This window comes from Spinacia oleracea, chromosome 6 (assembly GCF_020520425.1).
Source record: "Spinacia oleracea cultivar Varoflay chromosome 6, BTI_SOV_V1, whole genome shotgun sequence".
Lineage (NCBI taxonomy): Eukaryota > Viridiplantae > Streptophyta > Magnoliopsida > Caryophyllales > Amaranthaceae > Spinacia > Spinacia oleracea.
In genome coordinates this window covers 6,213,261-6,235,209 of record NC_079492.1, presented here as the reverse complement: position 1 = coordinate 6,235,209, position 21,949 = coordinate 6,213,261, and the positions used below count along the sequence as shown (strand labels likewise).

The 21,949-nt window shown below is 33.9% G+C and overlaps 1 long non-coding RNA gene across 2 annotated transcripts; it reads right to left on the bottom strand.

Moving 5' to 3' along the window:
- Positions 1 to 430: 430 nt before the first annotated feature.
- Positions 431 to 20,559, bottom strand: LOC110790744 (uncharacterized). Of its 2 annotated transcripts, XR_008923977.1 has the most exons (3): positions 16,501 to 20,559; positions 16,318 to 16,367; positions 431 to 16,179 (listed from the first exon to the last, which is right to left on the bottom strand). It is a non-coding gene; the product is annotated as an uncharacterized lncRNA (long non-coding RNA). The 2 variants fall into 2 exon arrangements; XR_008923976.1 differs by having other exon boundaries at positions 16,318 to 20,559.
- Between the last annotated feature and the right edge of the window lie 1,390 nt (positions 20,560 to 21,949).

Below are 21,949 nucleotides of genomic sequence, written 5' to 3'. Positions count from 1 at the left end.
TTTTAGGCTATCCCATAAGGGGATATCTAAAAGTATATTACAGAAATAAACTCCAGTTCCCTACATAAATATTTTTTTGATAAATAAGATATATTAAAACTCTCATCAAAGGCCATAAAACTAAGCCTAAATTTTAAAGAGCAAACCATCGAGGATGGACTACTACAATGCATAGCAGCTCAAAGGAAAAAGCCAAGTAATTACAGGTTTCTAAACAACTCACTATCTTTTAAACTCAACTTCTTAGGAAAAACACTATATACTCTTGAAAAGGACTTAATTCTTAGTCTAATTCATTTCCGGATGAAATGAAAATTGGATTCATGCAAGAGGAGAAAGATTTTCCATTCCTTAACCGGAAGGTCCAGTGGGCCCGTAAAACTCACTAGGATAAGCAGTATTATTGAACCAGACAAAACAACTGAAAAAGTAATAAGAATGAAAAGGTCGTCTTATTCAAAAAACCAATTATGACATCCAGAAACACAGTTACAAAAACTCGGTATAGGAATCCACAATGAAACGATTCAATTGATCAAGATGCACAATGAGGAATGCATCCAAACCCAAGGATCTATGAACTAACCCGTGTTTGACTACATCAAGATTATGAGAACTTTCTTCTAGTTTAAATTACTGCCATTCGTGATACTTCTTTTACTGAAACTTTCACTCCACGTTTTTAAAAACTCTTTGACCCCCGAATTTGGATATCTTTCACTATGCTTTGTATCTACTTTACAGTATGCTCAACCGTATGTACTCTTTGGGACCAAAAAGCATCGTTCCTTGTACTCCAAATGCAGTAAACCAACAAACCAGACACAACCGCCGCGATCCAGAACGACCTTCTGATTATCTATAACAAACCATGATGTTATAAACTATATATCTCCCATGAACAAAAGCCCCTGATCTATATATTATACTAAAAGAGAGGAAATCAATGTGGTGATGACAAATGTCACTCATTGATTCGCCTCTCTTTTAATATATAAAAAAAGGTAAAATATTTGATTCTACAATTATTTTGTTAAAAATATTTGATTCCATTTTCCTCAACAAAAAAAAAACAATCTACACATGGAGAATATTTTGTAAATAATATTTTATATATTTTGGTAACAAATATAACCAATACAAGATATCTTTTTATAAATAAATTAATCCGTTATACGGAGTATATAGTAGGATTTTAAAAATCAATTAATACATGTCTACTGATACTAACATAATTACGCTAAAAAAATTAGCACATAAATATTTTACAAGTATTCCGTATCACATATGGTAAATAATTAGCACATAAATATTCTATAAAGCACATTAATAGTTTCAAAGCAGACACATAATTTTTACAAATAAACATTACGGATTAGCACATACAAGTTTTTCAAAGAAGAGACATAAATATTTTACAAATAAATTACCACATAAATATTTTCCAAAGCAGTTACAAATTAAGTCACGAATATGAATAAGAGTGTATAAAAAAACTACTATATCACTCTATAATACTTTAACAATGTAACCAAATTTGATTATTATAATTGCCATTGATTGTAATATTTTATACGTTGAATATTTAACAACTTAATTCAATAATTACCACCGTCATTGATAGTAATATTTTACTACTTTAAAAAAGTATGTAACTTCCTTAAACATGAGTAAAACTTGCGTAATCTAATATAATCTATCTACTCTTGCAATTCCTCAATATTCACACATCTTTTTATTTTTCATATATGTTTTTTGGTGATTATTAATACTTTATGATTATTAATACTTTATATATGTTTTTTTGTGATGATTAATACTTTATGATGTACTTCATAGCATTATGTTGCATTCGTCTAAATACTTACTACCTTCGTTTCAAAATGAAATTTACGCTTTCCGTTTTAGTCCGTTTCATAATTTTCTTTACATTGTATTTTATACTCCATACTATTTCTGGACATGAAATTTTACTCCATACTATTTTTGGACATGGAATTTTACTATCTTGGCACATAAAGTCATAAATTAGACTACATTCACAAATTTTAACTCACTTTATTCTTTTTTTTTCTTATACCCACCCACCTTTTTACATATCTATCTTACTTTATACATATTTTATTATTATTTCCTACCTTTTTACACACTCTTCCTCTTTTTTCTTAATATTTGTACAAGTATTAACCATATCGATCATTATTAAACGGATGTAGTACATAATAAAATCATTTTTTGTAATAATTTTTACTAATCGCATGATAATTTAAAATATTAATAGTTGATATTACTTACTAACAATCGTAAAAATAAAAGTGGTTTATCCACAAAAAAGTGGAAGAAGTACTCTATTCGTCCCTTTTTATTCGATCTTTACGTTTGGTATTATGCATGCAATTTAACAAATAATTAATATGGATAAGTATTCTCTTTTAGTTTAACTTAAACAATGCAAATTACGTGTATTAATAATATTTTCACTTTTATCAAAAATTTGACATTGGAAAAATGAGAAATATGTAATGTTCCAATGAGAAAGTGTGAGACATTTAATAGTAACAATGACCTAATCATTTTAATTGGTTTGAAATAATTATTTGACACGCTTTTTGACAGAATATTTGGACTTTTATGCTACAATATAAAAATAAATATTCTAAGTGTAAAGATTAAAATGGAACACTAGAAAAGGAAAGCGTAAAGAATAGATTGGGACGGAGGGAGTAGTAAATAAGAAAATTAATGTGCTACTAACACGTGGTCCGTTCTACTTAAAAGAACTCCTCCAAATATTTTAGGCTAAACAATTGAATTATATTTTAGTCAATTTTTAACAACTACTCTGTATCCGAATCACCTATTTTCATAACATATTAGATGAACAATATAGCTCAATATGGCAAGATTCAATTCAATATATATTACTCCATATCTATCAACCAAACAAAGCCCCACTTTAAAAAGGAAAAAACATGTAAATGAACAATTTAATTGAAACTTAAACATATGTAAGGATAACACATTATGTGATTCCGATGTTTAGCTATGTTATATTGATATTTTTCTTCTTTACCTCCTCTAAAGTTGTGTATTGCGAGACTATGTTGCAAGTTAAAAAAGGAAATATAAGAAATTATCTATTGGATTTACAATTTTTTGTTGTATAACATCAATTCGCATAAAAAAAAGGACATAGAACAGGTCAGAATATGACTTATTCATGTCATAAAATATATTTAAATCCCCTGTTACGAAAAATAATTCAATAAATTTAAAATAGAATAAGAAAGGGGGAAAAGATTGTATTGATTTGTTGTTGGACATTCAAAAAATAAGTAAATAGTAGTGTTAAAGAGAATTTCAAAATCCATATACATATTTGCAATTTTATTAATCAATTAATATATACATGTCCATTATTTCTCAGTAAAATAGATTGATTATAATTAGTATATAAGGATGCATCGATGTGGAGCTGACAAGTGTCACTCTCTAATTGTATTGCTTTGTTGTTGAACATTAAAAAAAGAAAAAAATAGGAGTGTTAAAAAGAATCTCATAGTCCATATTTATATTTTGTAGTTTATTAATCTAAAATATAAACTTCTCCACTATTACTCAGTAAGTAGATTGATTTCAAATTAGTGTACAAATTGATATTAAAATTTTAAATTGTGAATCATACAAGTGATATACTATCTTTGCAATTATGAACTATTTGATATGAAGTATGTAACTTAGTTACCTGACGCGGGGATGGAGGAAATTTTTTGACCCTCAAAATTGTTTGGTTGACCCCATCATCGATCTCAGGTGGCTGGGGATGGAGATAAGTTTTGTGGGTTATGGGAATGAATAATGTATCTGATGCGGGTGGTGGGGTTATCCACCGTGGGTAGGACATGACCGTCTCAGTTATCCTTTATCTAATTGATTATGAGTATATCACTATTTTTTTTAATACTAATGTACATATTATAATTTTGTATATTTATTCGATCACCGTAATAAGTTTTAAGATGGAGTACGCTGTCAAACAGTTTAGAACATAGTTTTAAAATTCAAAACTCTAATACCAAAAAGAAATTGTCGGACCAAGGTTGAGCTTGAGTCGGGTGTCAATTTCGGGGTGGGTGATGAAGCGGAGATGAGTTTTATTTTGTACCCAGTGCGGATGGGATCTGGATTGTGTTTGACATGAGGATGAGTATCATACTTATCGTGTGTGGTGAGGATAGGAACAAGATAAACAAGTAAGGTTATGGAGGGACCAATCTTCCGCACTCGCCCCACGTCGAAGTCATCTGTAGCTAAATAAAATAGATTGTATGAGTGGGTGTTAAGTGATCGAGTATAAAGGTACATGGTGTGTCGAGTATAAGATGGATATGATTATCGAAGTAACTGATGGATGCAAATGACTTTACTTTTTGACACGGGTGATGAACAAGGTGAAAATAATTTTATATATGTTCCTTGGTCGTTTTAAGTTTTTTTTTTAATAAAATAAGAGACTGAACGGGGTCATAACATATCTATCATGTATTAATTTTAATTAGAATAATATCTATAAGCACTATTGATGATAATTGTCAATAAATGTAATTTAGTTTTCATTCAAAATTAATTTAAACTGTGCATCGCACGGGTATTATACTAGTTATCTGCTATAATATCAGGCAAAACTATTCTAAGTATTTATCACATATCATTTTAGTGATGCACTTATAAATGGTATTGCAGCATGAAATAGGTATAGAGTCAGCCACACTACTTGGACAACAACTCTTAGGGATTAGAGTAATAGCAGTGGCATTAACTTGTTTAAGCAATTTACCACTAGTGAAGAAAGACAAAACAGCCTTACATACACCACATCACCAACAATGTGCCACATCCTTGAAGAAATGAGTTCCATAGCCATCAGGCCCTGGTGCCTTATCTTCTGGAATGGAGAAAAGAGCAGCCTTGACATCAGCTGCAGTAAAAGGAACCATCAGCATATGAGCTTGAACCGAACTTACAAGAGGACCACCCTCCACAATTTGAGCCTTTACAGGGATTCTACAACTCAATTTAGAGCCTAAAAGTTGTGTGTAAAATTGTAGAAAAGCCTATAAAATAGAGATAATTATATGTCCCTCCTTTTTATCTCTCTTACTCGCAACACAAAGTGCAATTGATACGAACACAACTCATGTACAAGTTGTGAATGCATATAAGTGGATAAATATGATTTTTTTTCTAAGAATCCTGTTTTTAAGCTCAGGTGTCGTCATCTTTGCAGTAAAAGCTCAATCAACTAAGGCAAAGAAAAAAAAATCATGCGTGCATGAGAAGCCAACATAATAAATATGATGAGATGTACCTCCATTGAAATGATAGAATAGAACAAAAGCATTATACATATTCTGCAGTGCCAACACCAAACCCAAGAGTATGGCATCAAAATGATGCTGAAGTATAACCTCAAGTCAAGAAAGAGTCTAATAAAAATAAACAGGTAAGCAGAATGTAGAGTTTATACACCAATTACTCTATCATTGCTAATTTACTGGAAAAAAGAGACGGTTGAATGTCTATAGCATCAGCCACAGACCTACTGCAACTCTCCTCCTTTATCCGGGCTTGAGACCGGCAGCGATTGCCACAAAGTGACACTCACAGGCGGAGTTAAAAACTTTTTTTTATTAAAAATGCCTAAAACATAAATTTCTGCAGTACAAAACCAACAAAGAAGAAACAAAGAACATAATAGATGCTTACAGTTTGGCTGAAGTTGGCAGACCCTATATTGAAGCAGTGCAATCACATTTATCTAATACAAAACCCAACAAAGAAGAAACAAGGAACATAATAGATGCTTACAGTTTCGCTGAAGTTGGCAAACCCTGTATTGAAGCAGTGCAATCACATTTATCTAATGGCATATGCAATATGTATGGTTAACTTGAGACAAACCGAAACCTCCAATGAACTACGAGAAAGAAAGCACTATGTTTATGTTTACAAGATATTAGAAACTGATAAATTTCCAACGCTACCAAGGGAACAGACAATAAAATAACGTAAATAAGGTCACAAACCTACATTTTAAATCAGCAAGTCAGCAACAGACCCCCCTTCACTTTCATGCCTTCAAAATAAAATTCCAAACAACCAAAGAAAGGACATCATATTGATAAAAACTACAAATATTCTCTACCTAATCAAAATCAAGAAACACTAGAACCATAGGAAGAAAGCATGCCAATGGGGTGCTTAAAAAGTGGACAACAAAGGATATATTTCGTATATGTTTAAGAACTCAATATGCACATTCTTCATAGTTCAGCATATATTTTCCCATCCTAGTCAGGGCAGAAAGACAAATTGATGCTTCACACTCATCAGGAATACTCACAAATCACCAGAACAAGCTCAATCAACAACTACAACATATACTTCCCAGAAAAAAGAGACAACCAAATACCAATAACCTGAACGCTTAAGACAACTAGAAAGTTCTACAAGCATATATACCCAGTAAAGACCAGACCTACCAGTTAAAAACAAACATGAGCCTGAGGCAGATGACAAAATATCACAGTAAAGGTAAGAACAAAAATTATTGTTAACAATAAAAAATTCACATCATCAAATATCAAAAACATGATAGGACAAGACCAAACATAGACCTAATTCACCTGAAGCACGTGTTATCTCACGCATAATCCAACCATACTATATATAACTGAAACAGAAAATGAAGTTTAACTATCTATACCAAGATACCTCACACACTATATGCGATCAAAACCATTCAAAAACATGCATTGAATAAATACATTAATACATATGCTATCCCCTCTGTAATTCTAAAAGAAAAAATTTACTGCAGCAGAGAGCACACCCAAACCAAGCATGATAAATAAAATTAACAATACCATGAATCGATGGCTTAAGAATGCAGATCAAACCAAGGTCCAACATCCCTCCTAATCAACAAGAAACCTTTGAAATCTTGTCAATAACATGAAGGCAATGATGCTAAATCACACACGAATTCCGTTGTAGTTACAACACAATCAAGCAAAGCAAGGTCAACAAGATATATACGTCAAGCATGCATGTGAAGCAAACAATCCTATAAAGCACAACTAGGAAGAGACCAAATGCCAACAAAATGGGATCAACATAAAACTAATGCATAATGTGAGTACAAGAACAGGAAATACATATAACTGCACCAAACTACTTTTAGTCGCTAGACCATAGGCAGTGAAATTCATAGTCTGAAACAATGCATCATAATTTATAAGATTACTCCACAACCTCAATTTTTATTCTAAAAACAAAAATAAAATATTTTAGAAACCTTAAAATCAAGGTTTTACCTTCAGATTTATTATTATCAAGTTTATTCATTAGTCTACGTAAGCCAACTAGCTATATGTATTCCATTCAGTCGGTCTAGCTCATAATTCTCTCAGCTATGATTTTTTCAACCAGGTTAGATTTAGTTACAACTTGTTTCTTTTTATTTACAACTAGTTCCTTTCTGGCGCAGTCTGGTCAAATCGAAGTCAACTGACTAATAGAAGTTCAAGAAACGAAGTTCAAATGTAGCAATCCCTCATACATTTACAAAAAGACATCATCTAAATTCGTTGTTAACTTGCATAATAACAATTCTCAAGTTGAATAGAACAAACACTAGCTCCTTCCGATGATCAATGTGGCAGTAAGTAGATAGAAAGTGAGTATTATAGATCAAATGAATGAGCAGTAGTACCCAAAAAAAAAAACAATTATATAATATGGATTTGTCTACTACATATATACAAGTATTGCTGAACTAAACACCGAAATAAAAAATAAAAAATAAAAAATAAAAAATCATACCACCAAACAAGCGGGGTATGTGGCCTTATAGAACCTCAATATAATCCATGAACATTATAGAAAAATATATAAAAAATACAACACATGTTACACAAAAATCAGTACCCTCTGCTTGCTCAACTAGTATACACGAAATCCGAGTCAACCATAGGAGAAAGCTCATAGTACTCCCTACCTAAAAACATTGCCACTAGACATGGTTCCCAGACAATCACACCAGAGCTCCCTACCTTGGAAACTAACACCAATTGACATGGTACCCAGACGATCACATCCTAAAACTCATAGAAGATGTCGAACAGAAAATCACATAGCAAACTTAAACATAAACCTCAACACGAACTGAGGAATGTTCATAATCTATATCAGGAGATTCAATATCAGATCATCAGAGACAAAGAAAATCAGAAACTCCCTTATGCACCAAACCTCTGCCTCCCTATTGTGTACGTGTAAATAGTACTTAAGACTATTGTGTATCACCACTGTCACTGCAATGTAATTGTAACAAAAAGAATAATACAACCCCTGATGACAGGAAAACCATTAGACCAACATAAAACTTGAAGAAGAATACTCAGAGCCAAAACCAAATGCCATTAAAAACTCCAACTGATGGCATAATTTAGGAGTAGAAGTTGTGTAAATTATGGGGGACAGATTGCAACTCTTCCATCTTTCAAAAGCAACAAATCTCAATACCACCACTCTCATATCAACATACACAAGATATAACACCGCATCTCTTTTTCTCTGTATCTGATAACATGAAACATAGCAAAAAGTTCAAAAACAAATTACCATTGTCCCAAAACCATGTGTATCTACCACATCTTGCACCAGAACAAAAAGATAACATATGTCTAATATATCTGTGTTGAAATCATGGAATAGTTAAAGCCCCGAAAACAATAGAACATATCCCTGATATTCCAAAGCATTGGAACTTATTCCTGACATCCAAAACCATTAGAACTTATCCTTGATATCCAAAAAACAAAACCTGAGACATCTTTACCCAGCGTAATTTTCCAGACAAATAAACCTGATATATTGGAGCCTACTAAACAAGCAAATGTTAGCAAATAATTGAGCAATGATGACACTTGTACAAGATACGGAGGACTCCCACTGGAATAAGAAGAAATATTACAGGCAACACACCACTTCCCAACAGAAATCTTCTGCAGAACCAGTCACAACACAGATAACCAACTTCCCATGAACTTTTGCCCGAGCAGAGAAAATCAACAGCAACTACTACCAAATTAACTCAAGAAGAAAGAGAACACACACTAATGATATGCCAAAGAGAAAGCCTAACCCGAAATTTAATATTATCTTGAGCTTCCAGATAACTCCAAGGAAAAGGAGATTCCACCTTAATATATCATGTAAGCAACAGAATGTGAAGTCAGCCAATATAACCGCTTAACTAAATAAATCAATAAAACTTAGAAAATATAAATTCCCAAAGGTAAAAAGTAAAAAGATTATATAAGGAAAAGGAGTCCAAAATCTTTGTAAAAATAACCAACTACACTCTGCAGGTCCAGTGTGCAAATATACAAGACATCACCATCAAAATATTCAGAAGACCTCCAAATGCAAGCCATTGCAAATACTTCAAAGTGCACCGACAATTTTGAAAGCAAAAAAGTAAGTCATGAAACGATTTAGGAAAAGAAACCAACAAGAAATCTTAGAGCAATTTAACCTAGCAAGTCACAACAAGCAAAAGCCTTCTGAAGATATGCTCTTGTAACCATCAAAATTCACAAAATCATAACCATGGAACATCTGAACTCCTGAAGTTAAGAGGGATGATGCAAGAAGCCAAGAAATAAAAGAGTATCAGGGATCCCAAAGTCAAAATTAACTTATCATAATGATGGACATGTCGAAAAGCAAGCTACAGATTGTATAGAAGTATACAAATTCCATAAGTAAAAAAAGCACACAAAAGTGATTGCATATCAGCGAAAGGAATTCCACTAGTTAAAAGTACATAAAAACTACTAAACCTCACACTCGTCAACAAAAAGTCATAAACAAGGACACGCAGAGCAATAGGACCCCAGAAAAAGAGAACATCTGAAACCACACAGAACAGTAAAACCAAAAAAACAATCTCTCGAAACCTACCCCTCTTCATCATAAATAATCATTGTCAAGTCACAACAATTCTGGAAACATAATCTACTTCTTACGCACATGTCATAAACTAAAAGGCGCGCCAACAAAACTCAAACCTCATACCACAAATCTATCAAGTACCAATACCACTCCTGAACAAATATCAAAATGTTGTGAGAATTGGGGCAATCACAGCTGGTTCACATTCACTGGAGCCAAGAGAAACAGAAGTAGATTAAATACTAAAATCAAACCGTGGGAGAAACTGCAAGAGAGTGAGAAACTCAACCTGGAGCTTGGGACAATCTTTACCAGGCAAAGCTCAATGGCTCACTTACATTCTCCAACCACCAAGAGAGAGAAAGAGAGGGAAAGAGAGGATAGTCAAAATCCCAGCTCCATACCTGAAGGCTCTTAACTATCAACATAGAAACCGGAACTAGCTGCATGAGTCAAGCACCTTAGCAGAAAGCAGGGGATATAAAATGGCTCCACAGGTTATTAGGGTAAAAGAAAATAAGGTAGAAGGCATGCCACATCATCTCACTCAGTGCATTGAAAGCTTGAGTACCCTAACACCATTCGGACATTAAGAATTAAGAGCATTAGCATGCTAAATGATCTTCATCCAACAAGTTATGTAAGGAACATCAACCGCAAAATACACATTCTATGAGGAGCATAAAGGGAAATATTCTAATACCAGAATCTATTTTTTTTCAAATCTTCATGTAACGGATCTAGATGTGAACTCCTGCATATAATCATTTTGGTTGAATGAGGTCTATTGCCAAAAAGACTGGTTGTATACCTACAAAATAAGACAGCCTAAGGATGTTCGCATAATAATATTATTTTCGGTAACAGAACCAGAACCAGAACCATGAACAGATGCATAGTTTCTGCAATAAAATCAAACCACAAAGTTTTTGACATCCACTCAAAGCAACTAAAGAAGCATCAGTTCCAAACCAATCGAAGCCAATTTACCCAACAAAAATTACGAACGAGCCACAGCAAACCTAATAAATCCCAGATTTAGGAGGGAAAGGACAGGATGAGCTGCATGTACACAGTACACTTCTAGACATCTCTTATCAAGATCCTGCGCCACCAACTCTAGTGAGACCAACATGATTCAAAGTCATCGAAGCATAAGCTATCTCCATACAAGACAAGCAAAATCTTCAGAATATAAACAGTAAAAAGGAAATTATCAACACTCGCTACCAGCTACAAAATTGACAAAAAAAAATATATAATGAATACCAACCAAGATGAGCAAAATCTTCAGAATAAAAACAGTAAAAAGGAAATTATCAACACTCGCTACCAGCTACAAAATTGACAAAAAAAAAAAAAAAATGTCATGAAGAAACTAAATTTCTGCAAAATCCTAGGAGCACATAACCAAACACCATAAGAACCAAAAATTGTAAAAAATCAATCACTAAAATTTTCAGAATCCAGATAAAGCAAGCAACTCTAGAGATGCTACTGGTGACAAAATAGCAACAGCCTAATCACCCTCTAATCAGATAATGACTAGAAAAATAGTGACACAACACTATCCCACATCAGAAGTATCTGTTACTTACACATGGATTCAATTTCCTAACGTGCAAAAATAGGTCCATGATCAGACAGGAGGAGAAGATTACATACAACACAACATGCTGTAGTCTGTATAAAAACTGAAGTTGACAACATCAAGGTCCCAGTTTGAGAATGAGTAGAATCACAATTTGACAATGAATAAATTGAAAATTCAAAGCATAAACAAATAATTTTTTTAACGTTGACCACGCCATCAGATGTTGAAATATATGCAACCTACATACTATAGCTTGTGAAATTCGGTTTTGAAGGCAAGTAATCAGAAAAATGAAAAGAGAACGACTCACAACACTATCCCAAATCACAAGCTTGCATTTCTTCAAATGTATCCAATATCCTATACTTGCTGGAAATATGTCCATGATCAAAAAGGAGGAGAAGATAAGAACGCACTGCAGGCAGATTTCCGAGGAAACAGTATAAAATTGAATTGACAACACTAAGGCCCCGGATTGAGAATGAGTAGAATCAAAATTAAAATCATCATTTTTTGATACGCTAATTACACCATCATCAGATGTTCAACTATTTGTAACCTATGAAAATACCGTCAACTCATTTGGTTTCAAGAGGAACTTTGTCCGAATCCACCATCGCTTGATAATGAAACCAGTAAAGAAAATAACGAGGATTTCAAGAGGCAAAAGCAAAAACAGATCTGCAAGAGATTAAGCAAACTACAGGAACAACCGTAGTTGAAACAACTGCACAGAAAAGATTACGGAATCATTTAGCACAAACCTTTCTGCAAATAACATTGTCGAACAATGGAGTCAACAAACAACCTACTTGATCACCAATTAATCAACCATCGAGAAGCAACTGCATGACCATTGAAGACAAAACAAAGAAAACTCTTCCAACAAAAGTAATCAATAAGCCACTAAACTCCTAATTTTTCGCCTATCATCAACATCGGTAATTTTCATTTTTAAACGACACTATCCAAGGGAATTGCTCATTTTACACGTATATTTAACCAGATTGCCTTCAAATTAGAGGAACAACTATTATTAAGCTACAACAAAAATCGTGTACTGCTCACAAGAAATTCATTGTGTGCAGGCTGCAGATAAGTCACAGGCCGGTATAATGATTAAATAGAAATTACCTACTTGATAATGAGGTTCGATTTTTAAGAAAATAAGCAACAAGCCTGAAACAAACCCAAACGAGTCCCAGTTTGATTATGACAAATCACTTAATCATGAATCGAGAGATGACATCACAACAGCAAATGGAAGTGAAGAGAACACCATAAATCTGCAAAAGTTAAGCGCCACAACAGTCGAAACAAGAAAATAAAAAAACTTTGCGCCCAAGAAAGCCAGTGTTTATCAAAAATAATTAATCATCAAGTCGTGCAGAAAGTGCACAAACCAACAAAACCGTGATTTTTCTCCAAGAAATATGGCAGTTGGATCAACATAATGCCTTTGATCAACACAGCATCCAATAGAGAAGCAGTTGTCTGTTTACGTACAGAACAATTAATGGCCTAAGGATGTTTGCACTTAAGTTAGTCTGGGAAATGTTAGAAGGAACAGGTATAAAACTCCCTTAGATCAGTAGTTATTATCTGCCACCAATTTGTGATTCCGATGGCGAAGTAACTGTTGATAGAAAAGATAGAGGGCTCCATGGAATAAGAGAAAAAGTGAATCGACTATGGTTCAAAGTGTACCAAAAAATTAAAAAGGAAAGTACACATACCAGGAAGCTGAAGCTAGAAATTCACCCACAGAGTAAAAACTTATTAAGAAACAGGATACTGCCACACTAGCCTTAAAGAAAATAATACTTACTCTGAAATACTATCAGAAACCAATCACTTTCCAGCAAGCATGCTATCACAATGGAGATGCTACCTACCACAATAAGCAATAACTTAACTACCACAAGAACCAAAATACGTGCCAATAGAAAAATAGAGAACATTATGTAGGTGAAAAAACAAATGAATAAGAAAAACCCGTCGCCCCTGCAGTTGCCACCACTTAGCACCTAAGGGACGGTAATAATAGTATGTCAGGCGAATGTAGATAAATGTGGGAAATGGACAAACAGGAAAGAAACTTCCTCAACCCCATAGATTTGATAAACCATGTCCATGTCGATAAAATGCGACTTCAAAGGGAAAAATTATAGTTGGAAGGATGAAGGGGTCTCTGTGGACAAAAAGATTCTAAACTAAACTATAATCCTAAGTATTACACACCATGAGAACTACCAAATATTGTTGTCTGTAACAGAAACAAACCAGAAAATTCTTCATCCCAGATTCCCAGTCACCAATTGCAGGTACCACGTATCAAGAAGTAACCATAGGAAAACAACAAATTCAAAAATCACAAATAAAAACTCTTACGAGTAAGCCACAAGATCACAAGTCAGAAGTCTGCAAATATATAGTGGTTCTACAGAAAAGGTTACCTGGATGTGAACAGTTACATCCCTACGCCCCCACCCCGAGCACAAAGCTATAATCCCACAAGTCAATAATAGAAATATAAAAAATTAAAAAACAAATTACCAACACTTACCCAAGGACAGAAAAGAGTACACATATCGGGGAGCTTAAGCTAGAAATAGACCCAAAAAAGAATAACAGCAAAAAAAGTTTCCTAACATAACACAAGCCTTGAGAGAAAGAAACCAATACCACACATGACTCAGAGAGAGTGGAAATCAATTACTGTAATCTCCAACAAGCAAGAAAGCAATCCTGAGAATTAACGTGCCACTGATCTTAGTAAAACTAACCACGTAGGGATGGAGATCAACATTATACTGATAAATTGGTAGTTAATATAATTAAAGAAACTTTTGACACCACCACGAAGAACAAGCATGCGTTACTTACATACAAATTCAATTTCCATGATAAAACAGGAATAGGAAGAAACCAGACAGCAACATTAGACTGGAGATTCCAACACCAAAGCCCATAAGTCAGAATAATTCAACCAACATGAAGCAACTGCAGCAGAAAAAACAAAACACAAATTGTCCAGCAAAAATTCAGTAAATTAACCAATACTTGGAGAATTCGGAACTCAAAATCCAGTCCCATAAATGTCGCATGTCATAAAATCTCAGGTAGTCAACCACTCTGAATCCTCATACTTTGGTCTCTGGACAATACTTGGCACTTTCAAAAGCAACTTCATTTATGAAGAAACTAAAGATCTGGGGAAGCTTGCAAAAATAATTAGGAAATGAAAAATAAATTTTGATTCAACTGAAAATATGACTATTAGTAAGGAATCAAGTTATTTGGATTTCGACTTCTCATGCTTTTCCTGTATCAAAATCAAACCTAAAAGGGAAAATTAGAACGGAAACAATTTTGTTTCAAATGAAAATATGACTTATGAATTACTTACAAAAATCAAAAATTTGTTAAAAGTTCATCATTCTAAATAAAACACATGTTTAAGTTAGTATCGTTCAAAACTAGGTATTTAGCAATATTTACAACACAAAATATCATGAATATATAAGCCATATGCTTTAAGGCAAACCAGAAGTCATAATACAGTCTACCAATGCAGGGGAGAACCGAAGGAAACTTCCGTTGCAGATATTATTAAGAAATTCAAAGCATGAAGTCTGAAATCAACAGCACAGAGGGCTCCTATATAGTAACAAGGGAATCTAAATCGAGTAAATACCATCATCTATACGATATGAGTTCTTCATAACAAACTTTTATCTCCAAATCCTCAACTTATTTCATCATCACAGAATCACAAGGAGACTCGGACAAAAGCATAGTTATCAGAAACAGAACGCCTGAAATATGCAAGAGTTTAGCGACTACAAGCAACGCAACCGCATTTGTAACCGACATATTGAATGCAAACCAACAAACGACCTACTTGATCACCGACTATACAACCAATTGCATAATCCTCAAAATTAAAACCAAACCCAACACGGAACCTTTAGTCGAAGCAACTGCATAATCATCAAAATCTAACCAAAATCTAACACTAACCTTTAGGCGCAGCAACTGCATAATCATCAAAATCTATTTAAGCGAAGCAACTGCATAATCATCAAAAGAAAACCAAAATCTAACACAAACTTTTTAATCAAATTATAACCCACATCCAAAACAACAAACGACTTATCAAGAAGTAACCACAGGAAAACAACAAATTCAAAAATTTCCAATAAAGAATTCATACGAGTAAGCCACAAGATCACAAGTCTGCAACAATATACTGGTTCTACAGAAAAGGTTACCTGGATGTGAACAGTTACATCCCTACGCCCCAACCTCGAGCACAAAGCTATAATCCAACAAGTCACAAATAGAAATATAAAAAATTGAAAACAACTTACCAACAACTAACCAAAAACAGAAAATAGTACACATACCAGGGCGCTTAAGCTAGAAATAGACCCAAAAAAGAATAACAACAAATAAAATTTCCTAAAATAAGACAAGCCTTGGGAGAAAGAAATCAATACCACACATGACTCAGAGAGAGTGGAAATCAATTACTGTAATTTCCAACAAGCAAGAAAGCAATCCTGAGATTTAACATACCACTGATCTTAGTAATGCCAATCATATAGAGATAGAGATCAACATTATACCGAGAAATTGATGATTAATATAATTAAAGAAACTTTTGACACCACCACGAAGAACAAGCATGCGTTACTTACATACAAATTCAATTTCCATGATAAAGCAGGAATAGGAGGAAACAGACAGCCTGGAGATTCCAACACCAAAGCCATATTTCAGAATAATTCAACTAACATGAAGCAACTGCAGCAGAAAAAACAAAACACAAATCCTCCAGCAAAAATAATCAATGAATTAACCAATACTTGGAGAATTCAGACCTCAAAATTCAGTTCCATGAATTTTGTATGTTATAGAATCTCAGGTAGTCAACCACTCTGAATCCTCATACTTTGGTCTCTGGACAATATACCAGAAGCAACATTATTCATGAAGAAACAAAAGATCTGGGGGAGCTCGCAACAATAATTAGGAAATAAAAAATAAATTTTGATTCAAATGAAATATGACTATTAGTAAGGAATCAACTTATTTGGATTTCGACTTCTCATGCTTTTCCTGTATCAAAATTAACCCAAAAGGGAAAATTAGAAAGGAAACAATTTTGTTTCAAATGAAAATATGACCTATGAATTACTTACAAAAATCAAAATTTTGTTAAAAGTTGATCATTCTAAATAATGAATGTTTAAGTTAGTATAACTGAAAAATAAATAACAGAACAAAAACATGAAAATAAACTCGTTCAAAACAGTTCAAAACTAGTTATTTAGCAATATTTACAATACAAAGTATCATGAATATATAAGCCGTATGCGTTAAGGCAAACCAGAAGTCACAATACAGTTTACCAATGCAGGGGAGAACCGAAGGAAACTTCCGTTGCAGATATTATTAAGGAATTCAAAGCTTGAAGTCTGAAATCAACAGCACAAAGGGCTCCTATATGGTAACAAGGGAATCTAAATCGATTAATCGAGTAAATACCATCATCTATACAATATGAGTTTTTCATAACAAACTTTTATCTCCAAATCCTCACCTTATTCATCATCACAGAATCACAAGGAGACTCGGACAAAAGCATAATTAACAGAAACAGACAAAGCATGCGTTACTTACATACAAATTCAATTTCCATAATAAAGCAGGAATAGGAGGAAACAGACAGTAACATAGAGACTGGAGATTCCAACACCAAAGCCATATTTCAGAATAATTCAACTAACATGAAGCAACTGCAGCAGAAAAAACAAAACACAAATCGTCCAGCAAAAATAATCAATGAATTAACCAATACTTGGAGAATTCGGACCTCAAAATTCAGTCCCATGAATTTTGTATGTCATAGAATCTCAGGTAGTCAACCACTCTGAATCCTCATACTTTTGGTCTCTGGACAATATACCAGAAGCAACATTATTTATGAAGAAACAAAAGATCTGGGGAACTCGCAACAATAATTAGGAAACAAAAAATAAATTTTGATTCAAATGCAAATATGACTATTAGTAAGAAATCAACTTATTTGGATTTCGACTTTCTCAAGCTTTTCCTGTATCAAAATCCAACCCAAAAGGGAAAATTAGAAAGGAAACAATTTTGTTTCAAATGAAAATATGACCTATGAATTACTTTAAAAAATCAAAAATTTGTTAAAAGTTCAAATAAAACCCATAAATAAATAACAGAACAAAAAGATGAAAATAAACCCATTTAAAACAGTTCAAAACTAGGTATTTAGCAATATTTACAATATATGATATCAAGAATATATAAGCCATATGCGCTTGAAGGCAAACCAGAAGTCAAAATAACCAAAGCAGGGGAGAAACGAAGGAAACTTCCATTGCAGATGTTATAAGAAATACAAAGCATGAAGTCTAAAATTAACAGTACAGAGGACTCCTATATGGTAACAAGGGTATCTAAATAGAGTAAATACCATCATCTATACGATCTGAGTTTTTCTTCTTTTTTTATGAGGGAACGATTTGAGTTTTTCATAACAAACTTTTATCTACAAATTCTCAACTTATTTATCATCACAAAATCACAAGGAGACCCGGACAAAATCATAGTTAACAGAAACAGAACGCCTGAAATATGCAAGAGTTTAGCGACTACAAGCAACACAACCACATTCGAAACCTGACATATTGAATTGCATACCAACAAACGACCTAATTGATCACCATTATACAACCAACTGCATACTCCTCAAAATTCAAACCAAACCCAACACGATCCTTTAGGCGAAGCAACTGCATAATTATCAAAATCTAACCAAAATCTAACACTAACCTTTAGGCAGCTACTGCATAATCATCAAAATCTATTTAAGCGAAGTATCTGCATAATCATCAAAATCTAACCAAAATCCAACACTGACTTTTTAATCAAATAGTAACCCGCATCCGAATCAACAGACGTCTTACTTGATCCCTATTCAACCGCCAACACAACCTCATGATCATCACAAATCAAGCCACAAAATTTCTTCTAGCAATTAAATCAAAACTGAATACTTCAATTTTGCTTCAAATAGAATCGATAATCAAAACTGAATAAAACCACCATAAACTAGGAATAATCGATTATCAAAATTGATTAAAACCCTAGTTCTTCAGCAATTGAATTAACAGCCTCCAACTCAAAAATTGCGCAAATACTACACCGACCAATCCAAAAGAAGCCTAGAAATCATGCAGTAAATTTCGGAGAACACAAATTTCAGAAATTCAATCAACCCTAATTATTCAGCAATCGAATTAAACAAACATCCCTCTGATAAGAAACTATCAACCAATTAGAAACCTTATAGAGCAGTGCAAGAGCATAAATATGAGTTCAAACCCATAATTCAAAATTAATTAAAACCCATAATTCTTCAGCAATTGAATTAACAGCCTCCGTTTCAAAAATTGCGCAAATATTAAACCGATCACTCCGAAAGACCTAGAAAGCAACAACAATCAGTAAATCAGCCGACGTATTACAGAGAATTCGAACAACAGAAACCCGATCAAATCCCTGATTATTCAGCAATTGGATTAAAAAAAAAATAACCTCGGGATCAGAAACTACCAACCAACCCGAAACCTAAAGGAGCAACACGAGAACATAAATCTGGAATCGAACAATCCATGTAACATCAATTGATCAAAACCCTAGTTTTTCAGCAATTGAATTAACAGCCTCCCATCTTAAAAATAGCACAAATACTACACCAATCAATCCGAAAGAAGCCTAGAAAGCAGCAACAATCAAGAAATCAGCCGGTAATTTCGGAGAATACAAATTTCAGAAATTCAATCAAACCCTTATTATTCAGCAATCGAATTAAACAAACAGCCCTCCGAGAAGTAATTATCAACCAATCATAAACCTTGAGGAGCAGTGCAAGAACAAAAATATGAATTCAAACCCAAATTTCAAAATTAATTAAAACCCCTAATTCTTCAACAATTGAATTAACAGCCTATGTCTCAAACATTGCGCAAACAGTACATCGATTAATCCGAAAGACGCCTAGAAAGCAACAACAATCAGTAAATCAGCCAACGTATTACATAGAATTCGAACAACAGAAATCCAATCAAACCCCTAATTATTCAGCAATTGGATTAAAAAAAAAACCTCGCGATCAGAAACTACCAACCAACCCGAAACCTAAAGGATCAACACAAGAACATAAATCTGGAATCGAACAATCCAGGTAACATCAATTGATCAAAACCCTAGTTCTTCAGCAATTGAATTAACAGCCTCCATCTCAAAAATTGCACAAATACTACACCGAACAATCCGAAAGAAGCCTAGAAAGCAGCAACAATCAAGAAATCAGCCGGTAAATTTCTGAGAATACAAATTTCGGAAATTCAATCAAACCCTAATTATTCAGCAATCGAATTAAACAAACAGCCCCCCGAGAAGTAATTATCAACCAATCATAAACCTTGTAGAGCAGTGCAAAAACAAAAACATGAATTCAAACCTAAATTTCAAAATTAATTAAAACCCCAAATTCTTCAACAATTGAATTAACAGCCTCCGTCTCAAACATTGCGCAAACAATACACCGATTAATCCAAAAGACGCAGAGAAAGCAACAAGAAGCAGTAAATCAGCCGACGTATTACGGAGAATTCGAACATCAGAAATCCAATCAAATCCCTAATTATTCAGCAATTGGATTAAAATAAAACAACCTCGCGATCAGAAACTACCAACCAACCCGAAACTAAAGGAGCAACACAAGAACATAAATCGGAAATCCAACAATCCAGATAGTGTAAACGAAGATAACAGGAGATAAACGACGCAACAGAGTGTAACCCATGCGAGGGGAGGGGTTGAGGAATGAGGATATGGATGAAGACGAAGGTGGGGGGTTATATTTATAGGATTGGGTGACCGGTTGAGGCGGTTAAGTTTTTCAAATTTGACACGGTTTCGGAAAGTCGGTGCGTTGGATTTTTATAATTTTCCTTTTCTTTGGCTCTCCTTTTCTGCGTTCAATGACTTTGGGCCTACTGCCTAGGGGTGAAAGTTTGGTAGAAAAAAACCGAAACTCGAAAATCGAACTGAATAAGAAATTTGGTTCGGTTTTTTTCTATTCCGTTTGATTTGGACTAAGATTTTTTAAAAAAATTGGTTTTATGGTTTGGATTTGACTGAAAAGTCTGAAACCGAATAAACCGAACTAAAACCGAATAAATCGAACTTTGCTAAAAAATATAATAAGGGCCCGAAAATTGGCTAAAAATAGGTGTAATATAGGCCTAAAAACAGGCCCAAATGAAAGGCTCGTGATAATTTGGTTTAATGGTTTGGATTGGACTGAAAATTAAAAATCCGGTTTGGTTTGGTTTGGATTAAAAGGTTATTTGGTTTGGATTCGGTTTCAAAAAATGAAAAACGAATTAGTTCGGTTTGGATTCGGTTTGGGCCTTAATCCAAACCGAAAATCGAATTTTCACCCCTAATACTGCCTACATACTAAAGATGGCCGTGGACGGGTCGGGTCGGGTTGGGTTTCAGGGTGAGCACACGGGCCGTGGCCTAAATGGGACGGGTCTACACTAGGCCAGCATTGCATCTGGGTCAGGCCAGGCTATTTTCTTCTTGGGTCGGGCCAGGCCTCAGGCCAGCTCGGCCCCCATTCATCTTTAGGCCTAACTAGAAGTCTAGAACTCTAAAAAGTCAAAAGTGAAAACGGTTACTCAAGTAGGGTCAAGGTCTGGTAATCATGGGTCTCGGGTCGTGATCAAGTTGGTCATGTCAGGTCACCTTAACATTCGGGTTAAGAATAGTTTCCCGTCAGGTCATGTTGGATTTTTTTTTCCATTTTGAGTATCGATTTTGTTTGTATAGAGTCATATTGGATTCGATTCTTATCGAATAGGGTTTGAGACTTTGAGTCGGGTTTTTAATAGATAATTTTGAGTTACCGAAACGTAATTCCAAGTTTTTTAATTGGGCTTCTTCTAATCATCGAAGCAAATATAGGGTGTGCCCACTCCTAGTGGGCTTTGTCTAATTGTGGTAGGCGGGCTTTGTTAAATGAAATTATAAAAATATATTTTGTGACCCTGCGTTATTAATATTTTTCATGTTCTTTAAAGCCATGTTTTTTTTACTTAATTTCAGTCCAGTTAAGTTTATTTCTATTTTGTTTGTTTTAGTTTAGTTAAGCTTTATTTAATTCAGTTTAAAAGAATCAACAATTTTTAAATGGATCCGATCTACACTAAATTTATTGTGGAC